This window comes from Tubulanus polymorphus, chromosome 9 (assembly GCF_964204645.1).
Source record: "Tubulanus polymorphus chromosome 9, tnTubPoly1.2, whole genome shotgun sequence".
Classification (NCBI taxonomy): Eukaryota; Metazoa; Nemertea; class Palaeonemertea; order Tubulaniformes; family Tubulanidae; genus Tubulanus; species Tubulanus polymorphus.
In genome coordinates, this window is record NC_134033.1 from 993,384 (window position 1) to 1,011,404 (window position 18,021).

The 18,021-nt window shown below is 39.5% G+C and overlaps 3 long non-coding RNA genes across 3 annotated transcripts; all 3 read right to left on the reverse strand.

Moving 5' to 3' along the window:
• Positions 1-713: 713 nt before the first annotated feature.
• LOC141911291 (uncharacterized) lies at positions 714-5,052 on the reverse strand. The gene is made up of 4 exons (XR_012620000.1): positions 4,727-5,052; positions 3,477-3,772; positions 1,588-1,920; positions 714-922 (listed from the first exon to the last, which is right to left on the reverse strand). It is a non-coding gene; the product is annotated as an uncharacterized LOC141911291 (long non-coding RNA).
• A 1,716-nt stretch (positions 5,053-6,768) lies between these two features.
• On the reverse strand, positions 6,769-8,716 carry LOC141911335 (uncharacterized). The gene is made up of 3 exons (XR_012620019.1): positions 8,630-8,716; positions 7,635-7,967; positions 6,769-6,969 (listed from the first exon to the last, which is right to left on the reverse strand). It is a non-coding gene; the product is annotated as an uncharacterized LOC141911335 (long non-coding RNA).
• A 954-nt stretch (positions 8,717-9,670) lies between these two features.
• Positions 9,671-11,723, reverse strand: LOC141911325 (uncharacterized). The gene is made up of 3 exons (XR_012620012.1): positions 11,667-11,723; positions 10,545-10,877; positions 9,671-9,879 (listed from the first exon to the last, which is right to left on the reverse strand). It is a non-coding gene; the product is annotated as an uncharacterized LOC141911325 (long non-coding RNA).
• Positions 11,724-18,021: the final 6,298 nt, after the last annotated feature.

Sequence of the window (18,021 nt, forward strand, 5' to 3'; positions counted from 1 at the left end):
TAATTTGAATCGGGGTATTTCTAGTATGGTCTGGGAGAGAGCGATAGGTGTTTGTATGTTCCCTGTTTATTTGCGCGCAAATAGACTTTATGGAAGAAAAAATATGGACATTTTGTCAATTCTGATGATAAATTATCATTGAAAAATGAAAATGAATAATTTATTCAGTATACAAATACTATATTAATTGATAAGTAAGTGAATTTTAGCTAAAAAGAATTAAATATGTTACCTAAAAAATAAGGAAATATCATACAAAATTCAGAAAGTATTCAAAGTATCATATTTAATCAGAATTAGACGACACACTGGTCCGTATTGTACGTAATGAGGACATTTAAATTCCGGCGGTAAATATGCGCTATTTTAGTTCGCAGAAATTCCGCTATCGTTATTCATAGGGGCAGCACTGTACGGTAAATATTTAACTCAGCCTCGCGATCTTACTGTGGCATGCGAGCAGTACAGATATTTTTCTTAGCCGAATTTCGTTGATTATCTAATACGATTCCATTGTATATGAATAATTCTACTATCGTTTAAGGTTTTTCGAAGGGGATCATCTTTTTAAAACGAATTTTAAACCATTTTTGATAGAACTCTTTTGTCTGCGGAATGTATTAGCATCCGGTAAAGCGGTAGGCTCACATGCCAAAGGAAGAACTTCAAGCAAATTAAACTTTATTCTCTAAAATAGTGCATTCAACTACCACTAACACTGTAACCAGAAATAATGCTCGGAAACTATTAAAGAATAATGCTTAAGAGTAAATTTGAAGTCAAGTTCTCCCAATATTTGTTCGTTTGTTTGTTTATCCTCCCGGTGAGTTCTAACACTGCCCACACATATTTATCCAGTTCATCTGATCCTGATCATCAAACTCAAAAAGTCAATAATTCCATCCTAATGATGACAAACATCCTAAAAGATATAAAAGAAACTTAATAGATTTGATGTCACCAATCAGTTATACACAGTTAGAGTTAAGTCTAGTTACCGGTGTATCAGAGAAATGGCAATCTAAGGTAGGCTACTCCCAAAATGAGTGTCAGGGGTCAAATATTTTTTGTCTCCGATTTTGATGAAATTCCGTTCAGACATGTATTAAGGGGTGCTGATCGCAAATCTGAACGAATTTTCCGGATCCGAGGCAAAATATGCACCCCAAAAATGGGGTACAAAGTCAAAATTTTTTTTTGGCCCAATTTTAATGAAACTTAGTGCAGACATGTTTTTTTGGGGTGCTGATTACAAATATGAGGTTAGATTTTGGATCCGAGGCAACTAAAATGAGATATTCAGGATTTCGTGTATTGACCCCCTTAATTTCGTCACAAATTTTGATGAAATTTGCCTGGGAAATTCGGTCCAAAAAAGAATTTTATTCAATGATGTCAAATATTCAATTAATTTTTAAGGTAGAAATTGATGCTCTTACTAAAACCCTGAATTATAATTCCTGCAACACAATTATAGGCTGCTTCAAATAACCACATTGACAATTCTTATGAAATGCAGTAAACAGTGTTTACAGATAAACTGCTTTCTCATAATTGTTTTGGAAACTTATAAGAAATTCTACTCACACACTCACTAGCCCTTGTCGAGCAGTAATGGTAGTCCACCGAGTTCCACAAATCCACATACAGAGTTCCACACCTCCTGGAGTCCACCACAGCCTGTTTTTTATGAGTATCAATCCGCTTTAGTCCGGTTAGTTGACTAAATAGTCCAGTTAGTTCACAAATAGTCTGGTAAGTTCACGTATAGTCCAGTTAGTTCACTAATAGTCCAGTTAGTTGACTAGTAGTCCGGAAGAAGTTGACTGAAGAAGTAAAACAGTGATGAATTTCAGTTGAAGTCCACCACGTCCAGTATTCATGATGAAGTTTACACACGACAGCCCGACAGAGGAAAACCTGAAATATAAAATTGAAATTACATTAACAGGAAGACTGACTGAGAGGTTGGGGGAGGATGGGGTGATGAGGTTGTGGGAGGATGGGGTGAGAGGTTGAGGGAGGATGAAGTGAGAGGTTGGGGTGAGGTTGAGGGAGGATGGGGTGAGAGGTTGAGGGAGGATGGGGTGAGAGGTTGAGGGAGGATGGGGTGATGAGGTTGTGGGAGGATGGGGTGAGAGGTTGAGGGAGGATGGGTGAAAAGGGAAGCAAAACAGTACAATTACTCTGACAAAGTAAAGGCTGAGGCAAAGTTTTCAGCAGTTTTCAGCACGACACTGGATTAACAGATTCTCGTTTTACACAAGAGCCCAGCCTGTGGCAGTGGGAGAAAGCTGGTGTAACTAACTGGTCGAGTCAGCTGGTCTTAACCTGCTGAACAAGATGTGGTGCCGGAGGAAGTTGAAGGTGAAACTATCGCCTGCACCATGTGCAATGCAAGCGGCTAGGGTAATGCGGCCCGTGTAGGCTAGAAAGTGGTTATTGACACCGAGTGAGGTCCCTGTTAGTCTAGTACCTAGCCGTCGTTCCCTAAACAACCCGGAACTCGTAGTAACAACGACTGACTGATTCAGACTAAATTTGAGTAGGTCCCGGCCTCACTAGCCACTGACAGTGACTGTCGAAGTGTCTGCGAAGTCACTGGGTCTGGAGTGAGTGAGGTCCCCCTAAAGTGTGTGTACCTGAGGACATGAAAATAAAATATCATGAATGAATTCTTATCTTTTTTACCAATATCAAAATTCGTACATTTAGAATCATCGCGGCTTTAAAGTCTTTATCAATTGAAGGAATAGTTCACTGTGAATAAAGAATTAGCGATTGAATTGAGCATGGTCATGGTCTTTTGTCCGAATGTGAATGGCCGTGGAATATGTTCGAATGTTTTCCTGTCACAATCGGGCGTCAAATAAAATTATGGGATTTGAACCACAAACCATTCGTCTAGCAGTCCAGCACCCTACCCACTACGCTATAGGGACGTACTGCCAGCCTGCAGGGGAACTCATATTTATCCATTGCTTAAGCAAATTTTATCAAAAAAATAATGCCATCTACCGGGCGAGACAGGAACTACATAGTTCCTATCACAACCCGGTAGATGGTGGAGAATGAGACCAGAGTAAGGAGAGAGAGAGATGAGGACTATGAGAATGAGAGATGAGAATGAGACAGAGAGATGAGGATGAGACGAGACAAAGAGAGATGAGAATGAGAGAGTGAGATGAGGATGAGACTATGAGAATGAGAGATGAGAATGAGAGAGTGAGATGAGAATGAGAGAGTGAGATGAGGATGAGAGAGTGAGATGAGGATGAGACTATGAGAATGAGAGATGAGAATGAGAGAGTGAGATGAGAATGAGACTATGAGAATAAGACAAAGAGATGAGAATGAGAAAGTGAGATGAGGATGAGACTATGAGAATGAGAGATGAGAATGAGATAGAGAGATGAGAATGAGAGAGTGAGAGATGAGAGATGATAGAAAGAGACAGAGAGGGGATTGTATATCACCTGAACTTCTATGTTCCCCGTTGCAGATTGTAGATGCCGTCAGTAGTTTACAGTTTTACAGTTTTTAGTTCAAACAGATATTTATCCCATCAGCAGCAAAGTCATCACATAGTTAGTCCTCGTGGACATAAAGTTCACTATAACTGAAGTCAAGTTCTCCCAATATGTGTTCATTTGTTTGTTTATCCTCCTGGTGAGTTCTAACACTGCCCACACATATTTATCCAGTTCATCTGATGTAGTCCTGATCATCAAACACAAACGTCAACAATTTCATCCTAATGATGACAAACATCCTAAAAGATATAAATGAAACTTAATAGATTTGAGGCGACCAATCAGTTATACACATTGTAAGAGTTAAGTAAAGTTACTGGTGTATCAGAGAAATGGCAATACAAGGTAGGCTACTCCCCCCAAAATAAGTGTCAGGGGTCAAATATTTTTTGTCTCCGATTTTGATGAAATTCAGTATAGACATGTATTCTTGGGTGCTGATCACAAATCTGAACAAATTTTTCGGATCTGAGGCCCAGAAAATGAGGAATTCGAATTTTTGGGGGGACCCCTAAATTTTCAAAAGGCCTTGGACCCCAGAGTTTTCGAGATATTCAAAATCTGATTACAGATTTGGAATCAGCACCCCTGAGAATATAAAGGACTAAAATTTCAAGCAAATCGAAGAGATTCGGTTTTTTGGCCAAAAATGGCAAAAATCTAAGGTGTTAGTCCAGGAGTTTTTTTTCGGCGAAAAATTTTTTTTCTCTGATTCCTTCTAGAATTGGTAGGAATATGTGTTCTGAGGTGTAGATTCCGGATCCGCAATCAGATTTTGAATCGAAATTCATCTTCATGGGCAAATAAGGGTTTTAATGCCCAAAATATGCACCCCAAAAATGGGGTACAAAGTCAAAATTTTTTTTTTGCCCAATTTTAATGAAACTTAGTGCAGACATGTTTTTTGGGGTGCTGATTACAAATATGATGTTAGATTTTGGATCCGAGGCAACTAAAATGAGATATTCAAGATTTCGTGTTTTGACCCCCTTAATTTCGTCACAAATTTTGATGAAATTTGCCTGGGAAATTGCCTGCTCTTTCTAAAAACCCTGTATTATAATTCCTGCAACACAATTACAGGCTGCTTCAAATAACCACATTGACAATTCTTATGAAATGCAGTAAACAGTGTTTACAGATAAACTGCTTTCTCATAATTGTTTTGGAAACTTATAAGAAATTCTACTCACACACTCACTAGCCCTTGTCTAGCAGTAATGGTAGTCCACCGAGTTCCACAAATCCACATACAGAGTTCCACACCTCCTGGAGTCCACCACTGCCTGTTTTTCATGAGTATCAATCCACTTTAGTCCGGTTAGTTGACTAAATAGTCCAGTTAGTTCACAAATAGTCCGGTTAGTTGACTAGTAGTCCGGTTAGTTGACTAGAAGTCCGGTTAGTTGACTAGTAGTCCGGAAGAAGTTGACTGAAGAAGTAAAACTGTGATGAATTTCAGTTGAAGTCCACCACGTCCAGTATTCATGATGAAGTTTACACACGACAGCCTGACAGAGGAAAACCTGAAATATAAAATTGAAATTACATTAACAGGAAGACTGACTGAGAGGTTGGGGGAGGATGGGGTGATGAGGTTGTGGGAGGATGGGGTGAGAGGTTGAGGGAGGATGGGTGAAAAGGGAAGCAAAACAGTACAATTACTCTGACAAAGTAAAGGCTGAGGCAAAGTTTTCAGCAGTTTTCAGCACGACACTGTATTAACAGATTCTCGTTTTACACAAGAGCCCAGCCTGTGGCAGTGGGAGAAAGCTGGTGTAACTAACTGGTCGAGTCAGCTGGTCTTAACCTGCTGAACAAGATGTGGTGCCGGAGGAAGTTGAAGGTGAAACTATCGCCTGCACCATGTGCAATGCAAGCGGCTAGGGTAGTGCGGCCCGTGTAGGCTAGAAAGTGGTTATTGACACCGAGTGAGGTCCCTGATAGTCTAGTACCTAGCCGTCGTTCCCTAAACAACCCGGAACTCGTAGTAACAACGACTGACTGATTCAGACTAAATTTGAGTAGGTCCCGGCCTCACTAGTCACTGACAGTGACTGTCGAAGTGTCTGCGAAGTCACTGGGTCTGGAGTGAGTGAGGTCCCCCTAAAGTGTGTGTACCTGAGGACATGAAAATAAAATATCATGAATGAATTCTTATCTTTTTTACCAATATCAAAATTCGTACATTTAGAATCAGCGCGGCTTTAAAGTCTTTATCAATTGAGGGAATAGTTCACTGTAAATAAAGAATTAGCGATTGAATTGAGCCCGCTCCACAGTAAAAATAGTGCGATCTAATCTTGACCATCTAGTGCTGCCCCTATGTATAACGATAGCGTGGAAAACGTGAACTAACATAATACTCGCTTGCCAGAGTCTTCGAACGGCAGGAGTGGACGAACTAATTACCGATTTGCGGGCCGGATTCCGAGGAAAATTCTCAAACTCTGAAAACTGCTCTGAAACGTTCGAACCAAACAATTTTTCTATAAAAGAATGAGCTTTAAAAGAGTTAATTTGAATCAGGGTATTTCTAGTATGGTCTGGGAGAGCGATAGGTGTTTGTATGTTCCCTGTTTATTTGCGCGCAAATAGACTTTATCGAAGAAAAAATATGGACATTTTGTCAATTCTGATGATAAATTATCATTGAAAAATGAAAATGAATAATTTATTCAGTATACAAATACTATATTAATTGATAAGTAAGTGAATTTTAGCTAAAAAGAATTAAATATGTTACCTAAAAAATAAGGAAATATCATACAAAATTCAGAAAGTATTCAAAGTATCATATTTAATCAGAATTAGACGACACACTGGTCCGTATTGTACGTAATGAGGACATTTAAATTCCGGCGGTAAATATGCGCTATTTTAGTTCGCAGAAATTCCGCTATCGTTATTCATAGGGGCAGCACTGTACGGTAAATATTTAACTCAGCCTCGCGATCTTACTGTGGCATGCGAGCAATACAGATATTTTTCTTAGCCGAATTTCGTTGATTATCTAATACGATTCCATTGTATATGAATAATTCTACTATCGTTTAAGGTTTTTCGAAGGGGATCATCTTTTTAAAACGAATTTTAAACCATTTTTGATAGAACTCTTTTGTCTGCGGAATGTATTAGCATCCGGTAAAGCGGTAGGCTCACATGCCAAAGGAAGAACTTCAAGCAAATTAAACTTTATTCTCTAAAATAGTGCATTCAACTACCACTAACACTGTAACCAGAAATAATGCTCGGAAACTATTAAAGAATAATGCTTAAGAGTAAATTTGAAGTCAAGTTCTCCCAATATTTGTTCGTTTGTTTGTTTATCCCCCCGGTGAGTTCTAACACTGCCCACACATATTTATCCAGTTCATCTGATCCTGATCATCAAACTCAAAAAGTCAATAATTCCATCCTAATGATGACAAACATCCTAAAAGATATAAAAGAAACTTAATAGATTTGATGCCACCAATCAGTTATACACAGTTAGAGTTAAGTCTAGTTACCGGTGTATCAGAGAAATGGCAATCTAAGGTAGGCTACTCCCAAAATGAGTGTCAGGGGTCAAATATTTTTTGTCTCCGATTTTGATGAAATTCCGTTCAGACATGTATTAAGGGGTGCTGATCGCAAATCTGAACGAATTTTCCGGATCCGAGGCAAAATATGCACCCCAAAAATGGGGTACAAAGTCAAAATTTTTTTTTGGCCCAATTTTAATGAAACTTAGTGCAGACATGTTTTTTTGGGGTGCTGATTACAAATATGGGGTTAGATTTTGGATCCGAGGCAACTAAAATGAGATATTCAGGATTTCGTGTATTGACCCCCTTAATTTCGTCACAAATTTTGATGAAATTTGCCTGGGAAATTCGGTCCAAAAAAGAATTTTATTCAATGATGTCAAATATTCAATTAATTTTTAAGGTAGAAATTGATGCTCTTACTAAAACCCTGAATTATAATTCCTGCAACACAATTATAGGCTGCTTCAAATAACCACATTGACAATTCTTATGAAATGCAGTAAACAGTGTTTACAGATAAACTGCTTTCTCATAATTGTTTTGGAAACTTATAAGAAATTCTACTCACACACTCACTAGCCCTTGTCGAGCAGTAATGGTAGTCCACCGAGTTCCACAAATCCACATACAGAGTTCCACACCTCCTGGAGTCCACCACAGCCTGTTTTTTATGAGTATCAATCCGCTTTAGTCCGGTTAGTTGACTAAATAGTCCAGTTAGTTCACAAATAGTCTGGTAAGTTCACGTATAGTCCAGTTAGTTCACTAATAGTCCGGTTAGTTGACTAGTAGTCCGGAAGAAGTTGACTGAAGAAGTAAAACAGTGATGAATTTCAGTTGAAGTCCACCACGTCCAGTATTCATGATGAAGTTTACACACGACAGCCCGACAGAGGAAAACCTGAAATATAAAATTGAAATTACATTAACAGGAAGACTGACTGAGAGGTTGGGGGAGGATGGGGTGATGAGGTTGTGGGAGGATGGGGTGAGAGGTTGAGGGAGGATGGGTGAAAAGGGAAGCAAAACAGTACAATTACTCTGACATAGTAAAGGCTCAGGCAAAGTTTTCAGCAGTTTTCAGCACGACACTGGATTAACAGATTCTCATTTTACACAAGAGCCCAGCCTGTGGCAGTGGGAGAAAGCTGGTGTAACTAACTGGTCGAGTCAGCTGGTCTTAACCTGCTGAACAAGATGTGGTGCCGGAGGAAGTTGAAGGTGAAACTATCGCCTGCACCATGTGCAATGCAAGCGGCTAGGGTAGTGCGGCCCGTGTAGGCTAGAAAGTGGTAATTGACACCGAGTGAGGTCCCTGTTAGTCTAGTACCTAGCCGTCGTTCCCTAAACAACCCGGAACTCGTAGTAACAACGACTGACTGATTCAGACTAAATTCGAGTAGGTCCCGGCCTCACTAGTCACTGACAGTGACTGTCGAAGTGTCTGCGAAGTCACTGGGTCTGGAGTGAGTGAGGTCCCCCTAAAGTGTGTGTACCTGAGGACATGAAAATAAAATATCATGAATGAATTCTTATCTTTTTTACCAATATCAAAATTCGTACATTTAGAATCACCGCGGCTTTAAAGTCTTTATCAATTGAAGGAATAGTTCACTGTGAATAAAGAATTAGCGATTGAATTGAGCCCGCTCCACAGTAAAAATAGTGCGATCTAATCTTGGCCATCTAGTGCTGCCCCTATGTATAACGATAGCGTGGAAAACGTGAACTAACATAATACTCGCTTGCCAGAGTCTTCGAACGGCAGGAGTGGACGAACTAATTACCGATTTGCGGGCCGGATTCCGAGGAAAATTCTCAAACTCTGAAAACTGCTCTGAAACGTTCGAACCAAACAATTTTTCTATAAAGGAATGAGCCTTAAAAGAGTTAATTTGAATCGGGGTATTTCTAGTATGGTCTGGGAGAGAGCGATAGGTGTTTGTATGTTCCCTGTTTATTTGCGCGCAAATAGACTTTATGGAAGAAAAAATATGGACATTTTGTCAATTCTGATGATAAATTATCATTGAAAAATGAAAATGAATAATTTATTCAGTATACAAATACTATATTAATTGATAAGTAAGTGAATTTTAGCTAAAAAGAATTAAATATGTTACCTAAAAAATAAGGAAATATCATACAAAATTCAGAAAGTATTCAAAGTATCATATTTAATCAGAATTAGACGACACACTGGTCCGTATTGTACGTAATGAGGACATTTAAATTCCGGCGGTAAATATGCGCTATTTTAGTTCGCAGAAATTCCGCTATCGTTATTCATAGGGGCAGCACTGTACGGTAAATATTTAACTCAGCCTCGCGATCTTACTGTGGCATGCGAGCAGTACAGATATTTTTCTTAGCCGAATTTCGTTGATTATCTAATACGATTCCATTGTATATGAATAATTCTACTATCGTTTAAGGTTTTTCGAAGGGGATCATCTTTTTAAAACGAATTTTAAACCATTTTTGATAGAACTCTTTTGTCTGCGGAATGTATTAGCATCCGGTAAAGCGGTAGGCTCACATGCCAAAGGAAGAACTTCAAGCAAATTAAACTTTATTCTCTAAAATAGTGCATTCAACTACCACTAACACTGTAACCAGAAATAATGCTCGGAAACTATTAAAGAATAATGCTTAAGAGTAAATTTGAAGTCAAGTTCTCCCAATATTTGTTCGTTTGTTTGTTTATCCTCCCGGTGAGTTCTAACACTGCCCACACATATTTATCCAGTTCATCTGATCCTGATCATCAAACTCAAAAAGTCAATAATTCCATCCTAATGATGACAAACATCCTAAAAGATATAAAAGAAACTTAATAGATTTGATGTCACCAATCAGTTATACACAGTTAGAGTTAAGTCTAGTTACCGGTGTATCAGAGAAATGGCAATCTAAGGTAGGCTACTCCCAAAATGAGTGTCAGGGGTCAAATATTTTTTGTCTCCGATTTTGATGAAATTCCGTTCAGACATGTATTAAGGGGTGCTGATCGCAAATCTGAACGAATTTTCCGGATCCGAGGCAAAATATGCACCCCAAAAATGGGGTACAAAGTCAAAATTTTTTTTTGGCCCAATTTTAATGAAACTTAGTGCAGACATGTTTTTTTGGGGTGCTGATTACAAATATGAGGTTAGATTTTGGATCCGAGGCAACTAAAATGAGATATTCAGGATTTCGTGTATTGACCCCCTTAATTTCGTCACAAATTTTGATGAAATTTGCCTGGGAAATTCGGTCCAAAAAAGAATTTTATTCAATGATGTCAAATATTCAATTAATTTTTAAGGTAGAAATTGATGCTCTTACTAAAACCCTGAATTATAATTCCTGCAACACAATTATAGGCTGCTTCAAATAACCACATTGACAATTCTTATGAAATGCAGTAAACAGTGTTTACAGATAAACTGCTTTCTCATAATTGTTTTGGAAACTTATAAGAAATTCTACTCACACACTCACTAGCCCTTGTCGAGCAGTAATGGTAGTCCACCGAGTTCCACAAATCCACATACAGAGTTCCACACCTCCTGGAGTCCACCACAGCCTGTTTTTTATGAGTATCAATCCGCTTTAGTCCGGTTAGTTGACTAAATAGTCCAGTTAGTTCACAAATAGTCTGGTAAGTTCACGTATAGTCCAGTTAGTTCACTAATAGTCCAGTTAGTTGACTAGTAGTCCGGAAGAAGTTGACTGAAGAAGTAAAACAGTGATGAATTTCAGTTGAAGTCCACCACGTCCAGTATTCATGATGAAGTTTACACACGACAGCCCGACAGAGGAAAACCTGAAATATAAAATTGAAATTACATTAACAGGAAGACTGACTGAGAGGTTGGGGGAGGATGGGGTGATGAGGTTGTGGGAGGATGGGGTGAGAGGTTGAGGGAGGATGAAGTGAGAGGTTGGGGTGAGGTTGAGGGAGGATGGGGTGAGAGGTTGAGGGAGGATGGGGTGAGAGGTTGAGGGAGGATGGGGTGATGAGGTTGTGGGAGGATGGGGTGAGAGGTTGAGGGAGGATGGGTGAAAAGGGAAGCAAAACAGTACAATTACTCTGACAAAGTAAAGGCTGAGGCAAAGTTTTCAGCAGTTTTCAGCACGACACTGGATTAACAGATTCTCGTTTTACACAAGAGCCCAGCCTGTGGCAGTGGGAGAAAGCTGGTGTAACTAACTGGTCGAGTCAGCTGGTCTTAACCTGCTGAACAAGATGTGGTGCCGGAGGAAGTTGAAGGTGAAACTATCGCCTGCACCATGTGCAATGCAAGCGGCTAGGGTAATGCGGCCCGTGTAGGCTAGAAAGTGGTTATTGACACCGAGTGAGGTCCCTGTTAGTCTAGTACCTAGCCGTCGTTCCCTAAACAACCCGGAACTCGTAGTAACAACGACTGACTGATTCAGACTAAATTTGAGTAGGTCCCGGCCTCACTAGTCACTGACAGTGACTGTCGAAGTGTCTGCGAAGTCACTGGGTCTGGAGTGAGTGAGGTCCCCCTAAAGTGTGTGTACCTGAGGACATGAAAATAAAATATCATGAATGAATTCTTATCTTTTTTACCAATATCAAAATTCGTACATTTAGAATCATCGCGGCTTTAAAGTCTTTATCAATTGAAGGAATAGTTCACTGTGAATAAAGAATTAGCGATTGAATTGAGCCCGCTCCACAGTAAAAATAGTGCGATCTAATCTTGGCCATCTAGTGCTGCCCCTATGTATAACGATAGCGTGGAAAACGTGAACTAACATAATACTCGCTTGCCAGAGTCTTCGAACGGCAGGAGTGGACGAACTAATTACCGATTTGCGGGCCGGATTCCGAGGAAAATTCTCAAACTCTGAAAACTGCTCTGAAACGTTCGAACCAAACAATTTTTCTATAAAGGAATGAGCCTTAAAAGAGTTAATTTGAATCGGGGTATTTCTAGTATGATCTGGGCGAGCGCGATAGGTGTTTGTATGTTCCCTGTTTATTTGCGCGCAAATAGACTTTATCGAAGAAAAAATATGGACATTTTGTCAATTCTGATGATAAATTATCATTAAAAAATGAAAATGAATAATTTATTCAGTATACAAATACTATATTAATTGATAAGTAAGTGAATTTTAGCTAAAAAGAATTAAATATGTTACCTAAAAAATAAGGAAATATCATACAAAATTCAGAAAGTATTCATAGTATCATATTTAATCAGAATTAGACGACACACTGGTCCGTATTGTACGTAATAAGGACATTTAAATTCCGGCGGTAAATATGCGCCACTATTTTAGTTCACAGAAATTCCGCTTTCGTTATTCATAGGGGCAGCACTGTACGGTAAATATTTAACTCAGCCTCGCGATCTTACTGTGGCATGCGAGCAATACAGATATTTTTCTTAGCCGAATTTCGTTGATTATCTAATACGATTCCATTGTATATGAATAATTCTACTATCGTTTAAGGTTTTTCGAAGGGGATCATCTTTTTAAAACGAATTTTAAACCATTTTTGATAGAACTCTTTTGTCTGCGGAATGTATTAGCATCCGGTAAAGCGGTAGGCTCACATGCCAAAGGAAGAACTTCAAGCAAATTAAATTTTATTCTCTAAAATAGTGCATTCAACTACCACTAACACTGTAACCAGAAATAATGCTCGGAAACTATTAAAGAATAATGCTTAAGAGTAAATTTGAAGTCAAGTTCTCCCAATATTTGTTCGTTTGTTTGTTTATCCCCCCGGTGAGTTCTAACACTGCCCACACATATTTATCCAGTTCATCTGATCCTGATCATCAAACTCAAAAAGTCAATAATTCCATCCTAATGATGACAAACATCCTAAAAGATATAAAAGAAACTTAATAGATTTGATGCCACCAATCAGTTATACACAGTAAGAGTTAAGTCTAGTTACCGGTGTATCAGAGAAATGGCAATCTAAGGTAGGCTACTCCCAAAATGAGTGTCAGGGGTCAAATATTTTTTGTCTCCGATTTTGATGAAATTCCGTTCAGACATGTATTAAGGGGTGCTGATCGCAAATCTGAACGAATTTTCCGGATCCGAGGCCCAGAAAATGAGAAATTCGAATTTTTGGGGGGACCCCTAAATTTTCAAAAGGCCTTGGACCCCAGAGTTATCGAGATATACAAAATCTGATTGCAGATTTAGAATCCGCACCCCTAAAAATATAAAGGACTAAAATATCAAGCAAATCGAAGAGATTCGATTTTTTGGCCAATAATGGCAAAAATCTAAGGTGTAAAGTCCAGGAGTTTTTTTTTCTCCGATTCCTTCAAAATTTTGTAGGAATATGTATTCTGAGGTGTAGATTACGGATCCGCAATCAGATTTTGAATCGGAATTCATCTTCATGAGCAAATAAGGGTTTTAATGCCCAAAATATGCACCCCAAAAATGGGGTACAAAGTCAAAATTTTTTTTTGGCCCAATTTTAATGAAACTTAGTGCAGACATGTTTTTTGGGGTGCTGATTACAAATATGAGGTTAGATTTTGGATCCGAGGTTCCTAAAATGAGATATTCAGGATTTCGTGTTTTGACCCCCTTAATTTCGTCACAACTTTTGATGAAATTCGCGAAATTCGGTCCTAAAACGATTTTTATTCAATTATGTCAAATATTCAATTAATTTTTAAGGTAGAAATTGATGCTCTATCTAAAAACCCTGAATTATAATTCCTGCAACACAATTACAGGCTGCTTCAAATAACCCCATTGACAATTCTTATGAAATGCAGTAAACAGTGTTTACAGATAAATTGCTTTCTCATAATTGTTTTGGAAACTTATAAGAAATTCTACTCACACACTCACTAGCCCTTGTCTAGCAGTAATGGTAGTCCACCGAGTTCCACAAAAACCTCCTGGAGTCCACCATTGACTGTTTTTTATGAGTATCAATCCACTTATAGTCCGGTTAGTTGACTAAATAGTCCCGTTAGTTCACATATAGTCTGGTAAGTTCACGTATAGTCCAGTTAGTTCACTAATAGTCCGGTTAGTTGACTAGTAGTCCAGTTAGTTGACTAGTAGTCCGGAAGAAGTTGACTGAAGAAGTAAAACTGTGATGAATTTCAGTTGAAGTCCACGTCCAGTATTCATGATGAAGTTTACACACGACAGCCTGACAGGAAAACCTGAAATATAAAATTGAAATCACATTAACAGGGCGACTGACTGAGAGGTTGGGAGAGGATGGGGTGAGAGGTTTGGCGAGGAGGGGGTGATGAGGTTGGGGGAGGATGGGGTGAGAGGTTGGGGAGGATGGGGTGAGAGGTGGGGGAGGTTGGGGTGAGGTTGAGGGAGAATGGGGTGAGAGGTTGAGGGAGGATGGGGTGATGACGTTGGGGGAGGATGGGGTGAGAGGTTGGGGAAGGATGATGTGAGAGGTTGGGGAGGATGGGATGAGAGGTGGGGGCAGGATGGGATGAGGTTGGGGGAGGAGGGGGTGATGAGGTTGGAGACAATGGGGTGATGAGGTTGGGGGAGGACGGGGTGAGAGGTTGGGAAGGATGATGTGAGAGGTTGGGGGAGGATGGGATGAGAGGTTGGGGGAGGTTGGGGTGATGAGGTTGGGGGAGGATGGGATGAGAGGTGGGGGAGGTTGAGGTGAGGTTGAGGGAGGATGGGATGAGAGGTTGAGGGAGGATGGGGTGATGAGGTTGAGGGAGGATGGGTGAAAAGGGAAGCAAAACAGTACAATTACTCTGACAAAGTAAAGGCTGAGGCAAAAGTTTTCAGCAGTTTTCAGCACGGCACTGGATTAACAGATTCTCGTTTTACACATGAGCCCAGCCTGTGGCAGTGGGAGAAAGCTGGTGTAACTGGTCGAGTCAGCTGGTCTTAACCTGCTGAACAAGATGTGTTGGAAAAGAGGGACGAGGGAGTAACAGGAATTGTACGAACAGTTCATCAACAAGATTTGTGAAACTATCGCCTGCACCATGTGCAATGCAAGCGGCTAGGGTAGTGCGGCCCGTGTAGGCTAGAAAGTGGTTATTGACACCGAGTGAGGTCCCTGTTAGCCTAGCACCTAGCCGTCGTTCCCCGAACAACCCGGAACCGGTAGTGTAACAAAGACCGACTGATTCAAAATAAATTTAGTAGGTCTCTCACCAGTGGCAGTGTCGTGACGACGTGTCTATCTTGCGCCGAAGTCAACTGGAGTGAGGTCCCCCTGTGCGTCCCTGTGTGAGGATATGAAATATCATGAATTCTTGTCTTTTGACCCAATATCAAAATTTGTACATCTAAAATCATCGTGGCTTTAACGTCTTTATCAATTGAGTTCGAACTGTAAATAAAGATTTAGCGATTGAATTGAGCCCGCTCCACAGTAAAAATTGCGCGATCAATTCAATCTCGACCGTCTAGTGCTGCCGCAATGTAAAAGGATAGCGTGGAAAACGTGAACTAACATAATACTCGCTTGCCAGAGCCTTCGAACAGCAGTAGTGGACGAACTAATTACCGATTTGCGGGCAGGATTCCGAGGAAAATTCTCAAATTCTGGAAACTGTTCTGAAACGTTTGAACCAAACAATTTTTCTATAAAAGAATGAGCCTTAAAAGAGTAAACTTGAATCGGAATATTTCTAGTATGGTCGGTGAGAGAGCGACAGGTGTTTGTATGTTCCCTGATTATTTGCGCGCAATTAGAATATATTGAAGAGAAAATATGTACATTTTGTCAATTCAGATGATAAATCATCATTCAAAAATGCAAATGAATAATCAATTCTGCATATGAATACTGTATTGATTGATAAGTAAGTGAATTTAAGCTAAAAAGAATTAAATATGTTACCTAAAAATTAAGGAAATATCATACAAAATTCATAAAGTATTCATAGTATCATATTTAATCAGAATTAGACGACACACTGGTCCGTATTGTACGTAATAAGGACATTAAAATTCCGGTGGTAAATATGCGCCACTATTTTAGTTCACAGAAATTCCGCTTTTGTAATTTCTAGGGGCAGCACTGTACGGTAAATATCTGACTCAGCCTCGTTATCTTACTGTGGCATGCGAGTAATAAAGATATTTTTTTTAGCCGAATTTCATTCAATGTTTAATACGATTCCATTGCATATGAATAATTTTACTCTCGTTTTGGGTTTTTTGAAGGGGATCATCTTTTTAAAACGAACTTCAAACCATTTTTGATAGAACTCTTTTGTCTGCGGAATGTATTAGCATCCGGTAAAGCGATAGGCTCACATGCCAAAGGAAGAATTTCAAGCAAATTTAATTTTATTCTCAAAAATAGTGCATTCAACAACCACTCACACTGTAACCAGAAAAAAATGCTCTGAAACTATTAAAGAAACAATCTTCTATGAAAGAATTAGGCTTAAGAGTACATTTGAATCGGGGTATTTCTAGTATAGTCGGGGAGAGAGCGACAGGCGTTTTGACCCCAGTATCCTAGGTACTATAAAAGTCTTTTTTAGACGATCACGATTCTAAACCTGATCCAAAAATCGGTCATCAAGTGAGCACAGACATTTATTGCTAACTATTTCATACATCTAACTATTTTTTCTAATCTACCGAAACAACTGATCAGTATTTGCGTGTGTTGTGTTTGGTGTCATCGAGATGAACATTGAGTCTGTCGTCGGGTGGACCGAGGCCGAATATATTGAACAGGGCCGCGTAGAAAGCGATTGATGCCGGGATACTGTTCGTTTCGTCGGCTGGAAAATAACGAAGCTGACTCCCGTGATTTCTTACCGGCAAGTGCGGCGGTTAAATGGCACGAGCAAAGATAACTTCATTAAAAATACTCGGCTTGTTCACAATGCCGCTTCAAATTATGCCTTGAATGTGCCGAAACCTGCCGAAACCTGCCGAACTGAGTGAGTCTGAGGAGATGAAAGAACTCTTTACCACAACGAACGGCAAAAAACCTCAGAGATTCTTTCTATTGTCCGCTTACCACGTCAGATAAGAAACGATCTAGCCCTGGCAAGCGAGGAAAAGGTCCCGTTTTGCTACGGCAAACGAGACAAGATTTTACACACATGTTAAATATATACGGATACAGAAAAAGAACGAAAATGAATACCAACTTACCACTCAGTTTGATGACACGAATCCCTAGAATGTTCTATTTGGTGACGCTTAGACCTCAGGGCCGTAGGAGGAGCGGGGAGTTTAGTCTTATCTTATTCCCATACGGAAAATCCCACATGTATTCATCTTGGTCAGTCAATATCATCCTGAATCTCTGCTAATTCAAACTGCACCACACGGTCCACACACGGTAGATATTCTCCCAAATCCCTTCGTGTCGTAAGGCAGTATATATAAGTTTAAGTTACCGTAAGAGGAGCGGGGAGTTTAGTGTAATGTATATAGGTTAATCGCGTCTGTCCCGGTCACGGTTCCATTGAGTCGTACGTGGCGGAATATGAAACTTCAATCTTCAAACGAATAGGCATGTTAATAAACATAAAATTAATGTTGAATCATAATTTCATTAAAGTATTCACCATGTTAAGACAATTCCTTGAAGGGTTTCATCTAGCAGATTTCCACCAGCACCACAGTGGTCAAGATGGCGAAAAGGGAATAAAAATCAGGGCTATCCCGGGTTCGAATCCAATCTAGAACTCATGCCGATTCAGGGCCGGATATCCGATGTTCGAAGACCCTAATCACTCCGCTTATGCTGAACTGTAACAGTTATCTTCTGTCCAAAATGGAAAACAAAAACCCAAAACCAAATCTAAGATTTATGATAATATACCGTTTTTTATTTAGTATCAAAATTAAGAAAGATTTTTGATCGATTTTCTACAGTTGTCAACCGTAAAATATGTGTCTTTTTTAACACTTGTTTACTTTAAAAATAGATGCTCACAATATTCGTCATCAAATGCGTACATTGTAAAAACCTTATCATC